General features: G+C 31.1%; 1 protein-coding gene across 2 annotated transcripts in view; it reads right to left on the bottom strand.

Annotated features, from left to right (window-relative positions):
• Positions 1 to 3872, bottom strand: part of ctbp2l (C-terminal binding protein 2, like) — a 65242-nt gene extending 61370 nt beyond the window's left edge. The window contains exon 1 of one of the 2 annotated variants that reach the window (XM_073828475.1): positions 3605 to 3872. The gene's annotated coding sequence lies outside the window, so the exon portion shown is untranslated. The remainder of the gene's footprint in view (positions 1 to 3604) is intronic. The other variant, XM_073828477.1, reaches the window with a different exon arrangement.
• Between the last annotated feature and the right edge of the window lie 11032 nt (positions 3873 to 14904).

The following is a 14904-nucleotide window of genomic DNA, read 5'->3' as shown; positions in this document are numbered from 1 at the left end:
AATATAAATATAACTAGCATGAAAACATTTTTATTACAATAACATATTTTATATCAGCAATAAAATCTGATATAAACTGCTTCATAAATGTTGTTTTTACACTCAAATAGCATAAGCTATACTTTACTGCCTCATAAATATTGTTTCTTATGATCAATTAGCATTAAAAATCCTATATTTCAGGTTGGTCCAGTCAGTGTGCATGTGACCAATTACTGCATTTTCTCTCATTCACAGCAATCTGAATGAACTGTCTTGGTATATATACAGTATACAGTATAGTGTTTGACAAAATCATGCAGTGCATTCTCAGGGTTGCCTCAATTTCAATTTTTTGGTAGATATACTTAAATTGCCATTTTGTGCACATTTCATGTCAAGCTGAAGCTTGCTTTAGTGCTCCCTTCAGCAATGCTGAGAATGCAACGCATACTTACATTATAAACTGCAGAGGTATTTTGAAACACAAGTTTGAGTTAAAAGCATGTTCGGAGGCAGTATGTAATACAGTGCATTTACAGAAAGTAGACTAGTTGTTGTCTAAACCCGTCACTCGTGCAATGCAGACGTCCAGAAGATCTGCTGAGAGCATCGCAACTGTCAAGAATCAGCTGAAGACACTTCATTTGCATTTCTCCTCTGCTCTAGTTTGTGTAGTAATCTAGTTTAAGCTATTGCAGCTTTTACGACTTGCGATGTTGCTCATTTGTAAGTCACTTAAAAGCATCTAAATGAATAAATACAACCGTAAGCCCAGCAGATCTCAGATCAGGCCTGCGTTTGCTCCGGTCGTCCTCAATTCCAGCACATGCACGCAGGAGTCTCGTCCTGCAAAAGCGCAGCTTTAACCTTGAGACCGATCTGAAGTCCTGAATAAAAGAGCAGACGCTCTGACAGCCACACAAAAGCCTGAAGGATGAAATCTTCTAATACACTTCTTCTCTGAGCTGATGATATGTAGTGTTTCCATTTCACTTAACAGCGCTTTCATACGGCGCTCACAATAGAGATTTCTCCTTTACACGCCAGCAGAGATGGTATAAAAGGCTTTTGTCATTTGCCTTTGAGACACCCTTGGAAGATTACGTGCATGCAGATTCTGGAGTACATCATTAATACCAGTTAAATTAGAGCTGGATTATGTTTGAAGCTAATAATAAGTGTAAGTGCGGTCGCACACCAGCGCTGCTTTTAAAGACACATGATGATATAAAGACACCAGTCTTAAGAAGCAATAGCCAAAAATACATTGTATGGGTCAAAATTATCGCCAAAAATCATTAGGATATTAAGTAAAGATCATGTTTCATGAAAATGTTTTCTAAATTTCCTGCCATAAATATATTGAAACATTTTTGATTAGTAATACGCATTGCTAAGAACTTCATTTGGACAACTTTAAAGGTGACTTTCTCAATATTTTGATGTTGCACCCTCAGATTCCAGATTTTCAAATAGTTGTATCTCAACCAAATATTGTCCTATCCTAACAAACCATACATCAATGGAAAGCTTATTTATTCTCAATTTCATAAAATTGATCCACAAATATTACATGCATGTTTACAAATATTACAAAAATACATTGTATGGGTCAAAATTATCGATTTTTCTTTTCTGCCAAAAATCATTAGGATATTAAGTAAAGATCATATTCCATGAACATATTTTGTCAAAGGTCTACGGTAAACATATCCAAACTTATTTTTTTATTAGTAATATGCATTGTTAAGAATTTCATTTGGACAACTTTAAAGGTGATTATCTCAATATTTTGATGTTTTTGCACCCTCAGATTACAGATTTATAAATAGTTGTATATCTCAGCCAAATATTGTCCTATCCTGACAAACCATACATCAATGGAAAGTTTATTTATTTATATCCACAAATACAACATGCACAATCTACAGCACAAGACAGATGCTATTTCAGTTCCTAAGATATGTTTAAGTTAAAGTTAATAATCCAGAACTTCATTTGGACAACTTTATAGGAGATTTTCTCAATATTTAGATTTTTTTGCAATCTCAGATTCCACATTTTCAAATAGATGTATCTTGGCTAAATATTGTGCATATTGTTTCATATGTAAAAATCTCAAACAAATTAAAAAAAATGCGCCTTATTACTGGTTTTGTGGTCCAGGGTCACAAATATACCATGCAAAATCTACAGCACAAGACAGATGCCATTGGATTCCTAAATTAAAGTTAATAATACAGGACATCTGTGAGTTCTGTACAGTGTCTACTTTCTGGATATGTGCACTTAATTTTCTATTCTTGATTTAATGTTTTTTATACATTTCTGTGACTTTTAGATAAGGAGATTTAAAATAAACATTCAAATGCAGACTTATTTGCAAATGATTCCTTCAGACCAATTAGTGAACCACTAGAGTGGATTCATTTAAATGATCCAACTCCAAAGAACAATTCACTCAGAAATCAGATTGTTCCATTTCAACCTGATCAAAAACTCTTCAGTCTCTTTTAAACAGTCTTGAAGGAATTCAAATTGATTTCTTACACTTGTTAGCAGCTTAGATCTCACACAACTCATCCATCAATAAAACAAAGTGATTCTGTACAGAAATGTACAGTGTTTGCATTTCAATTTCGAGAAAATTATTCAAAGAATTTCATGTAGCAAATGCTTTCATCCAAATCAAGTGCAGAACATCACAAGCAGATCACTGTGAATCTGACAGAAACACACAACCACCTCAAATGAACTGAACTACAAGCGGACAAACATCTAAACACATCTGAGTTATTATTTAACCACAAACCACTGAGCACGACTCAAGCTTGACGCCATCAACTCTTCCTATTAATAATTAATAAATAATTAAGGAATTCACAGTATAAGGTTAAACATTATAGTATATATATATATATATATATATATATATATATATATATATACAAATAATGCACTAATTTCTATTATGACAAGCAACAGCATCATATTTGACAGCACAGTACTGAAAGATTGCAGTTTTATATACTAGCCTTTATGGTACTGTAAAGTACTGTAAAAACATTACCATCATGTATGCATGCATGTCAAAAATATGATATTATCACTGTATTCTTACCACTCTTTTTGTAAATGACAATGCAAATAAATTAATCAAGCTTTCCATCTCATATTTTGATATTTTGTGAAAAACAAAAACAAATGTAGATCTGAAAGCACATTAAAATGCTCTGATATACCATACTGTTATCAATAATAATCATATTAATAATTCTAGAAATTCCCAACCTGAGAAAAACTTCATATGCATCAAAGATTTACATTAAAAATAGTCCACCTTTAAAAATAGTTCATCATTAGAATAGTAATGCAGTATCTCTCTGTCTCTCTCTCTCTCTCTCTCTCTCTCTCTCTCTCTCTCACACACACACACACACACACACACACACACACACAGGTTGCGCAGCCAACCAAATACACACACACACACACACACACACACACACACACACACACACACACACACACACACACACACCGTAAAACCCTGATCAGAACCGCTCAGATCAATGAGACTCGATCGATCGCGATCAAACCCGATCAGTCCCGGTGGTCTTACCGTTAATGGCTGATGTCAGTCAGCGGTGAGTTTATGAGCTCATCCTCCTCCAGGAACCGCGTCCAGCTCACAAAGCTTCACACAGCGCCGAGAAACTTCATCATCATCATCATCAGGTGAAAAAAATCCAAACCGAACCGGCTCCGGTTACCGGACCGAGCGCCGCGGATTCTGCCGGGAACGCGTGTATGTGCGCGCGCCACAGGAGGAGGAAACGCGCGAGTGTTTGTGTTCCTCTCTTCCTCTCCTGCTCTTCCTCACTCTCGCTTTCACCTCACTCACTCACTCACTCACTCACTCACTCACTCACACTCACACATACTGTTCTTCATCAAGGCGGGGTCTTGAGTCGTCCAAACCAATGACATAAACCCCCACCCACCTCAAACACACACACTCTCTCTTACACACACACTCGATTCTGTTCAGGTTTTATTGGTAAGAATGTAATCGATACAGTTTGAGCAACACTGTAACAGATTACTGTCGGCAAACTTGCAAGACCTTGACACGAGGTTGAAATAATGTTACAATGTTTCAGTGTTCAAAACAATTGTAACATTTCAACTTGGAATATACTTTTTTCAGCTACGTGATACATTTTGTAAATGATTATAGGCACATGTCAAACCTCCTTCCCACTCTAAGGCATTAACAACCTTTTATTATTTTTATTTTTATTTTTTAGATTGAGACACCTTTTTTTTTTAACCCTGTAATGGCCAAAATGTGACCCTGGACCACAAAATCAGTCATATGTGTCATTACATTTTTATACAGTTTTAAACATCACCTTGGGTATTTTGGCAAGTAAATATTTGCTGAAACCATGACTATTTTATTTATTTATTTTTTATTAAATTAGTAATAAATTAAGTAAATAACTCAACCCTGTCACAAGTTTTTAACCCCGTAACAATGAAAAATATATTTGTGATGGGGTTGAGGTTTTATACTTAAAATGGCCACTGCTTCTCATGTAGTTAGGAGAGTAGACCATGTATGGCAGCAATAAAATAAGAACATTGTATATACTTATGGATTTTTTTTAAAAATGTGAAAAATAATTTTCCATCTTCATTTTATGTGACAGGGTTGAGTTGTTAAGCTTGACAGTATTCTCCCTGACTATAAAATGCCTTAAAAATATGAATAAAAAGTATGATACTACTAACCATTTTCTGCAGCACTATTAAAGTGACCTGAATGATGTCATTTCTGGTAAATAATGTCACATATGAGCAGAGTCTAAATTATGATGGATGAGGAATGGTTCGTGTGACGGGGTTGAGGCATGACTTTAAAGTCTGTTTTTTATCAAATATCCTGCAGTTTTTAGAAAAATATTCTTCACAAGAAAGGATCACAAATAAATGCTTACATTATTACCAAAAATCACAGACACGATGCACTATGCACATTTTGTTAATAATTTTCCAAGTACAAACTCAGTGCCTCAGGGACATGACAAAATGCTTGGTTTAAGATAAGTATAGGACTTTATTTTATGCTTAAAAATATTAAAATGCAATAATTATTTTTTTCTTTTTTTTTCACTTTTAGTTAAAAATTTTTTTTTTTAAATATATATATTATTTTTATTTCAGTCATTTCAAAATCAAAAAAAAAAAAAAAGTTAAAACGCGAAATTCTGTCTTGCAAATGAACTGAAATAAAATAATTTTTAAAATATTTTATTGCATTTAATGTTTATTTTATTATTTTATGGTTTTATTTTAGTTACTAAAACAACCCATGTATTCAGTATGAACGAGTCAGTGGTTTAATGATCATTATATTTGACCAGTATTATTAGTAGAGAACGACTCTGAGAGCAGATTAGTTTCTCTAAATGGATGATTTTAAATGTGTCAGATGAGTGGAGCTGGAGTATATATTATAAGCTCAACTACAGTTGACATGAATTATTCACCGACATCTTCTGTCATGTTAATTTTTAATGAAGACAGCCGTCAGATTAATCCATATCTGTATTCCTCTAGGCCTCTTAAATACGGATCTCATAGAGTCGACGGCACTGAGAGAATCATGACAACAGCTCAATGATCCTCATCACTGGACAAACCAACACTGAATGAGGAAATATTATTTAACAGTAGTTTTGGAGAGCAGATTTTCAGATTTTGTGTTTAGCAAGAACATAGTAAAGAAAACAAAGCATCCCTATGGATCATTAACCAGCACAACAGCTCAATATGTGATGCACGTTTCTCTTTTCTCAGCCTGAAACATACAGATGAACAATATTGATGGTTTTCATCTGGCTAAACATTATTCTCAGGTTTCAACAAGTTTCAGAACAGTGATTTAGTCTAGGACTAATGAGAAAAAGTAAAGCTCTTCCTCATATTTTGGTCTTGTTTTCCAGTACAAATATCTAAACATTGTTCAATTTAGATGCACTACTACTTAAGAAGAAAAATGACTTTAAAATGAAAATTAAGTCTTGTTTTCTAAAACAAAACAACAAAAAATTACACTACCAGTCAAAAGTTTTTGATATTGTAATATTTTTAATGTTTTTTAAAGGATTCTTTTCCGCTCACCAAACTTGCATTTATTTGATCCAAAGTACAGGAAAAACTGTAAAATTTCAAAATATTTTTACTGTTTACAATAAGTGCTTTCTATTTGAAAATATTTTAAAATGTAATTTATCTCTGTGATTAAAGTTTAATTTTCAGCAGTCTTTAGTGTCACATGATCCTTTAGAAATCATTCTAATATGCTGACTTTCTGTTCAAGAAAAATTGTATTATTGTTATTAATATTTATAACAGTTGAGTACCTTTTTTTCTGGATTCTTTTTGATAGAAGATCCAAAGATTAGCATTTTTATGAAATAAAAAATCTTTTGTAACATTATACAATATACTATTCAAAAACTAGTCAGTATATATATATATATATATTTTTTTTTTTTTTGGGGGGGGGGGGGGTATTATAGAAATTAATATTTATTTATGCTTTAAATTGATCAAAAGTGATGATAAATGTTGTTCTTCTCAACTTTCTATTTATTAAAGAATGATTTCTAAAGGATCATGTGACACTGAAGACTGGAGTAATGATGTTGAAAATTCAGCTTTGATCACAGAAATAAATGACATTTTAACGGATATTCAAATAGAAAACAGTTATTTTAAATAGTACAAATATTTCACTTTTCCTGTACTTTGAATCAAATAAATGCAGGCTTGGTGAGCAGAAGAGTCTTTAAAAACACTAAAAATCTTACTGTTTAAAACTGTTTGACTGGATTTTATGCCTAAAACAAGATAAATATCTGCCAGTGGGGTTAGAAAAATAATCTAAATGCAAATGCATCTTTTTCTGACCACATTGGCAGACATTAGTTCTCGTTTTAAGCATAAACTCTCTTTATTTTGTTTTTCAAGTAAATGTATATTGATTTAAAAATCGTTAGATATTTGCACTTGAAAAAAGACAAGAACATTTTGTAGTGTAAAACATAAAACACCCAGACGTTGTTTAGGAGATCTTGATAATAATACTTTTATTTAGCAAGGACGCTTTAAATTGATCAAAAATAATGATTAAGACATAAATATTTCTATTTCAAATAAATGCTGTTCTTCTGAACTTTCTATTCATCAGTGAATCCTGAAAAAAATCTACTCAGCTGTTTTCAATATAATAATAATAAAAATGTTTTTTGAGAAGCAAAACAGAATATTAGAATGATTTCTGAAGGATCATGTGACAGTAAAGACTGCAGTAATGATGCTGAAAATTCAGCTTTGAGCACAGAAATTAATTACATTTTAAAATATATTTAAATAGAAAAGAGTTATTTTAAATAATAAAAATATTTCAAAATTTAGATGTTTTTGCTGCCCCTTGAATAAAATAAATGCAGGCTTGGTGAGCAGAAAATACTTTTTTTAAAAACATTGATAAAACATTTGACTGGATTTTGAAACATCTGCCAATGGGATCAGAAAAATAATCTTACTGGCAATGCATCTTTTTCTGACCACATTGGCAGATATTAGTTCTCGTTTTAATCATAAGCTCTCTTTATTTTGCTTCTCAAGGAAATGTATTAGATATTTGTACAAGAAAAAAAAAAACAAGTACATAATTTTTTTTCACTTGTAGAACCTCTTAAAAGAATAAAACACCCAGACGTTTATGAGGAGATCTACTGATGTTCACATGAACCTTGTGGAGCTGCAGTTTTTTGAGGTTTTTGCAGATGTTTCAGGTATGCTGAGACCTTCATCTATCAATCTGTTGATGAATTATTGATCACTTCTGTGCTCCAGGTGCATCAATTCTAGAGAGTGTTTCTTCTCATGTAGTTTGGTCCTGGAGATCAGACACTGTTATGCCAATTTAACACTGCAAAGGTGGCACAGAAGCCAGTGTTGCCAAGTCCACGGTTGTTTTTGATGGCGACCCCAATAATGTCATTTAGCCCCTTGAATGCGAATTTACCGAAGCATATATTTTACACACCAAAACGCAATTTTAAATATAAATGCAAGGGCTAGTTTTGAGTAGCAATTGATCATATGCATGGATTACTTCCTTGTTTTAGTCGAGCCAGCTCAGTCATTTCCGGTCAGCTGTAGTGTGCCGTAATAGGAGTGTACTTTGCTGTTTTTTTCTACATAATCCATTCACAATTGAAAAAAGTTTAGTTTGTCTAAGAGGACCAAACATCCATGTATACCGTTTCAAGATTTAAGCACAAGTTAAATATTAAAAAATACTGGAGATAATCGGCTAAATATGCATGAGTCATTGCTATGATTGACAATAATATCCGGACCAAACATCTGACAAGCTGATGTCAAAAACAGAGCTGTGCATGAAATGATTCAGACTAAATTCAGAGAAAGTTAAATATAGGCTATTGAATAGCTTTTACAGTTCAAGGTAAAGCTTAAAACATGTAGTTATTAAATTATATCAAATATTTTAAATTCATATTGAGTGCATTATTAAATTCTTATACCATTCATATTTAACTTATTTCATTTGTGGTGAACTATATATAAGTATTTCAATAATTTACCTTTATAGGCTGTTTGTGTCTGAGCTTATTTATTTATTTATTTTTATTTAAATGACTTTCTGCAATAAATATACTATATACTTAAGTGCGGTAAAACTACTAAAATGTATTATATGTATTATAATGTTATAATAAATCAAAAAGCAAGTTAAAATGGCAGCTGCAGCCAATGATTGATCCTCTGCTGCCATCTTCTGGTTATATTGTTAATTTCATGTCATTTTCATCTTAAAAAGACATTTTTCCCATGTGGTCTTTACGAATGAAGAGTGAATCTTTGAAGTGAATTTTATTGCACAGCTGTAGAGTTAAAAAATAATAATAAAGGCTTTAAAATATTACAAGATTTTAAAAATGTGTTCATGACTATGAAGGAAAGTTACTGATTATCAAGAATACGATTAAGATGTCCTTGAAGAGAAGTGTCGCTAGCTAGCTAACGTTAGCCTAAACATGTTATGATAGTGTTTAGCTGTCAGCTTTTACAACTATGCAGGTACTCACCTGGGATTTAAATGATATGTTTTTAAATAAGATGAAACTGAATGTTCATGCCGCTATCATTATTTACAATGTTGAAATTATTATTTCAAATGAGCTTCAGTGGTGGTTTAGGAGCTGCTTATCACCAGTGTTGGGGAAAGTTACTTTTAAAAGTAATGCATTACAATATTGAGTTACACCATGCATATGGTGAATTGGGCGGGTTTTGTAGTGAAAACCTGGCAACCCTGACATAGTCGCCTGTGAAGGGGCATTTACAGTGCCTTGCAAAAGTATTCATAGCCCTTCATTTTTTTCCACATTTTGTTTGCTGCAGCATTATGTTAAACTGCTTTAAATGAGTTTTTCCCCACATCAATCTACACTCCATACACCATAATAATGACAAAGCAAGAAACAGATTTGCAAATTTTACAAATGTATTAAAAATAAAACACTGAAGTAAGTACATTGCATAAGTATTCATCCCCTTAACTCAGTCCATAGTTGAAGCACCTTTACAGCCTCAAGTGTTTTTGGGTCTGATGTGAGCATCTTTGCACATCTGCATTTGGCAATTATCTGTCATTCTTTGCCTCACCTTTTCACCTCTCCATCTCTGTCAGCTTGGACATTTTCTCGAGTCCTAGTTGTTCCAATCGTCTTCCATTATGGAGAATGCTTCTGTCAACCTTCAATGCAGCAGATTTGTTTCTGAACTCTTCTCTAGATCATCGCCTTAACACAAGTCTGTCACTGAGCTCTACAGGCAGTTATCTTGGTTTTTGCTCTGAGATGCATTTTCAGCTGTTAGACCTTTTCTGAGAGGTGTGTGTCTTTCTAAATCAGACTCATTCAGATGAATTTGCCACAGTTTATCTCCACTCCAAGTGTAGGAACATCTAGAAGCAATATGAATGAGGTGGCTCAGAACAGACGCAATGTTGTTTTAATTGTGGCATTACTACATCTTTACACAGGATTTGAACAAGAACAGAGCCGCTTTAACTCAGGCATGTTAGGATTCATTTTTCAAACATGCAATGTATTATTCATCTCCATTCACTCTGAACACATCATGTCTCTGTCCAGAGCTGCTCATTTGCATATTAATGAGAAAGAAGGGGAGGGGCTCTGGTCTATTGACCAACATCAACAAACACAGTCTTAGTTTTAATGTTTAAACACTGAACAAATGTAGACAGAGAATGTGTCTTCTCTTGTGCTGGATGGATGAAGAGCATGTGAATGAGAATAATACAGTCTCTGACACTGACTCACGCCCCTCAGGAGGCTCACCGTGAATCAATTCTGCTAATTATGTTTGTAATTTAGGGGCTAATGACATGCTCGTGAGCTGGAAGATTGTGTCTGTGAGTCTCTTCATGTTGAGAGCTTGTGACGCTTTCATCTCAAATATGACCTTTCTGATGACAAAATAAAAGAGTGAACATTGAAATGTACAGGTACTGATGCTGTGAGGATGTTTATGTTAAGAAATGTCTGAGATGATGTTAATACTAAAGTTTAATTAGACTGAATTAGTTCACAAGCTCTAGTGTTTGCTGGGGTTTTTACGTTTGTGGTCAGAACAATGTTTTAATGTTCTTGAAAGAGTCTATTTTGCTCATCAAGGCTGCAATTATTTGATGAAAAATATAGTAACATTTTTTAAATATTTTTACAATTTCAAATAGCTGTTTATTATGTAAATAAATGTTAAAATGTAATTTATTTCTGTGATCAAAGCTGCATTTTCAGCATCATTACTGCAGTCTTCAGTGTCACATGATCCTTCAGAAATCATTCTAATATGCTGATAAATAATATAAAGTGTTGTATTTATTAAAAAATATATATAAATAATATTATATATAAATATGTTATATATAAAATGTATATATAACAATATATAAATAAGTTTAATTAATACTTAATAAATAAGTATAACCTAATAAATAGAATTTAATTTCTATAAATATTTCTTAGCTATTTACTAAAACAAAAACTATAAATAGTAAAAAAATTAAAAATAATAAGCATAAGTATAATAAAAAAATATATATATAATTAAAATTACAATTTCTATAAATATTTTTCAGCTATAAACAAACTAAAACTAAACCTGAACAAAAACTAGAAATAGTAAAAAAAAAATTATATATATATATATTTACTTAAATATTTTATTTATTAAAAAATATGTAAACAATATTATATATAAAATGTATATATAACAATATAAAAATAATAAGTATAATTAACAAAATAAATAAATAAAAAATAGAATATAATTAGAATTTGTATAAATATTTTTCAGCTATTTACCAAAACAATATTTCTCTTTTTTATTTAGTTTTAACTGAGCTACTAAAATAACTAAAACTAAACAAACTAAAACTAAACTTTAACAAAAACTAGATGTATATATATATATATATATATATATATATATATATACATACACATATACAGAAATAATAAGTATATTTAACAAAATAAATAAACTAATAAAAATGAGAAACTAAAAATTTAATTGTAAAATGAAAATAACAAAAACTACAATAGTACACATGATTCTGCTTCATATTTTTGTGGAAAGTGATTTTTTGTGATTAAAGTTTTGTAACTGTAAAAGTCAATCAATGTAATGCATCCTCGCTGAAATGAAACACATGTTGCATCAGGTTTGCTTTTAATGTGTTTTCAGAGCTGCAATAAAAGAAAATATTATTAGCGACCAAAGACAATTTATTGAAAAATATAGAAAAGTATAGATTCATTTTTGAAGTTTGCCAGTCCTAATCACTATTTTCCCTTTTATTGTATGTAAAAGCTTATTCTTTATTTTCAAAATCTCCGCTTTTTTGATTTATAGACTAAAAATGCTAGCAGAATTTTCATTTAAGCATGAATTATTCTTGTAAACACGATCATTTATTAGCACAGTGATTATCAGCTTAATGAACAGCGTGTTAAACGAGGTGAACGTAATGCAGAGGAGATGCTGATAATGATGATGATGATGAGTGTTTTGTTGTTGTTCTGCTGTGTTTGACTGAAATGAATGGGAGAGTCATCGTGTCAGAAATCATACACTGCTTTTATCAATCAGTCGCTGTTTGTGCGGAACACACTGATGATTTCCAGCAGATGTTAACGGCCTTGTCTCATTAGCACACTCCTCAAACACTGATAATTGTGTGTTTACACTCTGATGTGAGTGTGTGTGTGTGTGTGTGTGTGTGTGTGTGTGTGTGTGTGTGTGTGTGTGTGTGTGTGTGTGTGTGTGTGTGTGTGTGTGTGTGTGTGTGTGTCCTGTGGGACGTTTATTAAGAGCCTGATCATGAAACACAGACAGTAAAACACACAGCGCAGGGATTTGATCACTTTTGCTCTGATTGAGTCATTAAGGGAGTATTTGTTAGTCTCATTAATATGCAAATGAGCGGCTGTGACAGCGGTGTATGGTGTGTAGTTGAGTGATTCTGCATGTCTTATCTGTGTTTAGCCACTGAATTAAACATGTACACATGTGTCAGACAGTGTTATACTGATATTCATATATGAATGAAGCCTCTGACACGCTGCTGCTTCATTATTTCATTAACTATGTGTGTGTGTGTGAGAGAGAAAGCAGTCTTTTGCATAAAGGAGGTACAAGTATCTCATGCACAAAAATCTGTTTATTTTCTTTTTGGTTACTAAATAATAATTTAGGTCTGAAGTGTTTCCCATTATGCTTTCTGTCTCATCATCAGAATCATATTTGATGAGTTAATCACTAAAGCATCACTGAAGAGCGCTAATCAAGTTTAGTATAAACAAGATATTATTGTCATTTTTATTCTATTTTAAATTAGATTTTTTTTACTATTTCTAGTTTTTGTTAAGGTTTAGTTTTAGTTTGTTTACAGCTGAAAAATATTTATAGAGATTCTATTTGTATTCTATTTGTTTTATTTTGTTAATTATACTCATTTTTATATATTGTTATACATTTTATATATAATATTATTTTTTTATATTTTTAATATATTTATATTTCTATTTTTTGTGCAGGTTTAGTTTTCTGTTTTTATTTTAATTTTAGTTAAAAGTTCTATTTTTTTTAAATGTCTATTGTTTTTAATACATTTTTATTCAATTTAGTTGTAGTACTTTAAATTGAAATATTTTTTTTCCCATATGGCAGCTAGGGATAAAAAGATTTTTAAAAATGTAAAATTAGTATACTATTAATTTAGTATCACTGAGATAATATTATAGCATTTATTATTAATTTGAATTAGTTTTTATTCAGCTAATTTGCAAGACAGTATTTCTCATTTTAACTTTGTTTATTTTATTTTGATGTACTAAAATGACTAAAATAATATGAATGGTAATAATATAGCCATAACATAGACAAAAATACTAAAAATAACAAACTTTAAATAAGAGTGAATTAAAAATAGAAAATAAAAAAAATAAAAACTAATTCAAATGAATAATGAAAGCTATAATAGTATATCAGTGATAATTAATTAATGCGACACACAGTTCAGTGCATTCATATAAAGTTTGACATTTATTTTTGTATTTCTTATCCCTAGCTGTCATATGGGAAAAAATCTTATTTTCACTCAGTTTATTTCAATTTGAAGTACTACAAATCAATTAAATAAAAATGTAATAAAAACGATATATATAATGACACAAATACTAACTAAATTACTAGACCCTTTGACTAAAATTTTAATTAAAACAAAATATTATAAAAGTGCTGAAATGGTGGCTAGTTAGAGTACCTAACATTTTGAGTTTTTCTTTTTTTTACTTTTTGATTTTTTTTTTTAACCCAACCTAAAATTTAACCTAAAATTTTAAATTGAAAAACAAAGTTCATGTTATTTTTATGGCTTTTTCTTGTTTTGTGGAAATGTTTCAGGAACCTCAATATTTGCTACTCAATATTTTTCCACCAGTAAATTAATTAACATCCTTAAAACAAAATACATTTATTTTAATGTAACATTATATAAGATATGCCAAAACGGTTTGGCAGTGAGGTTAGAAATGTTAACCCAAATCATGATATATTCTCTTAAAACAATTGTTATGCAACATCTTACACTAATTTGCTTCTTAACCAAAATAGCCCATTAAAAAGGTCAATTTTCACACTTTTCACAATAACAGTCCTTACAGATGTTACTGGAAAAAACATCTAATATAATAGAAGTATTTGAAATGTATATATGTGACCCTGGAGCACAAACAATTCTCACTTATGACAGGTTTTGTGGTCCAGGGTCACATATTGCTTGCATCATGTACAATAAGTTTTTTTATTATTGAATTATTATAAATGATCTTCCCCTTGGCCGTCTGATCAAATATTGAGTGATACAGAATAGCAACTTTAAATTTAAATGTGTGAATGTAGAATTTCTGTATTTTTATCTTTTACATCTTTAAATGTTAGTTGAAGTTTAAAAGTCTTTATGTCTTATACAGACAAAGATAAAGAGTTTTTTTAATTCCCTCTTGTTATTCCAATTCAAATCCCACTTCAGGTTAATTTTATTTAAATAATCAAATTTTCAAATAATCGTATTTGTTCAAATTTCCTAGGCTCAGCATAAATGTGTTGAATATGATCATTCACTGTTGTGGCCAATTTAGTTTAAATTTATACCATAGTGCAATGAAAAGAGAGCCAATTCTGAATTTTAAAGGACATGTATGATGATTTTAGCAAATACTATCC

This window comes from Garra rufa, chromosome 22 (assembly GCF_049309525.1).
Source record: "Garra rufa chromosome 22, GarRuf1.0, whole genome shotgun sequence".
NCBI lineage: Eukaryota > Metazoa > Chordata > Actinopteri > Cypriniformes > Cyprinidae > Garra > Garra rufa.
Note: the sequence above shows the minus strand (reverse complement) of the source record. Positions and strands in the feature narration are given on the sequence as shown.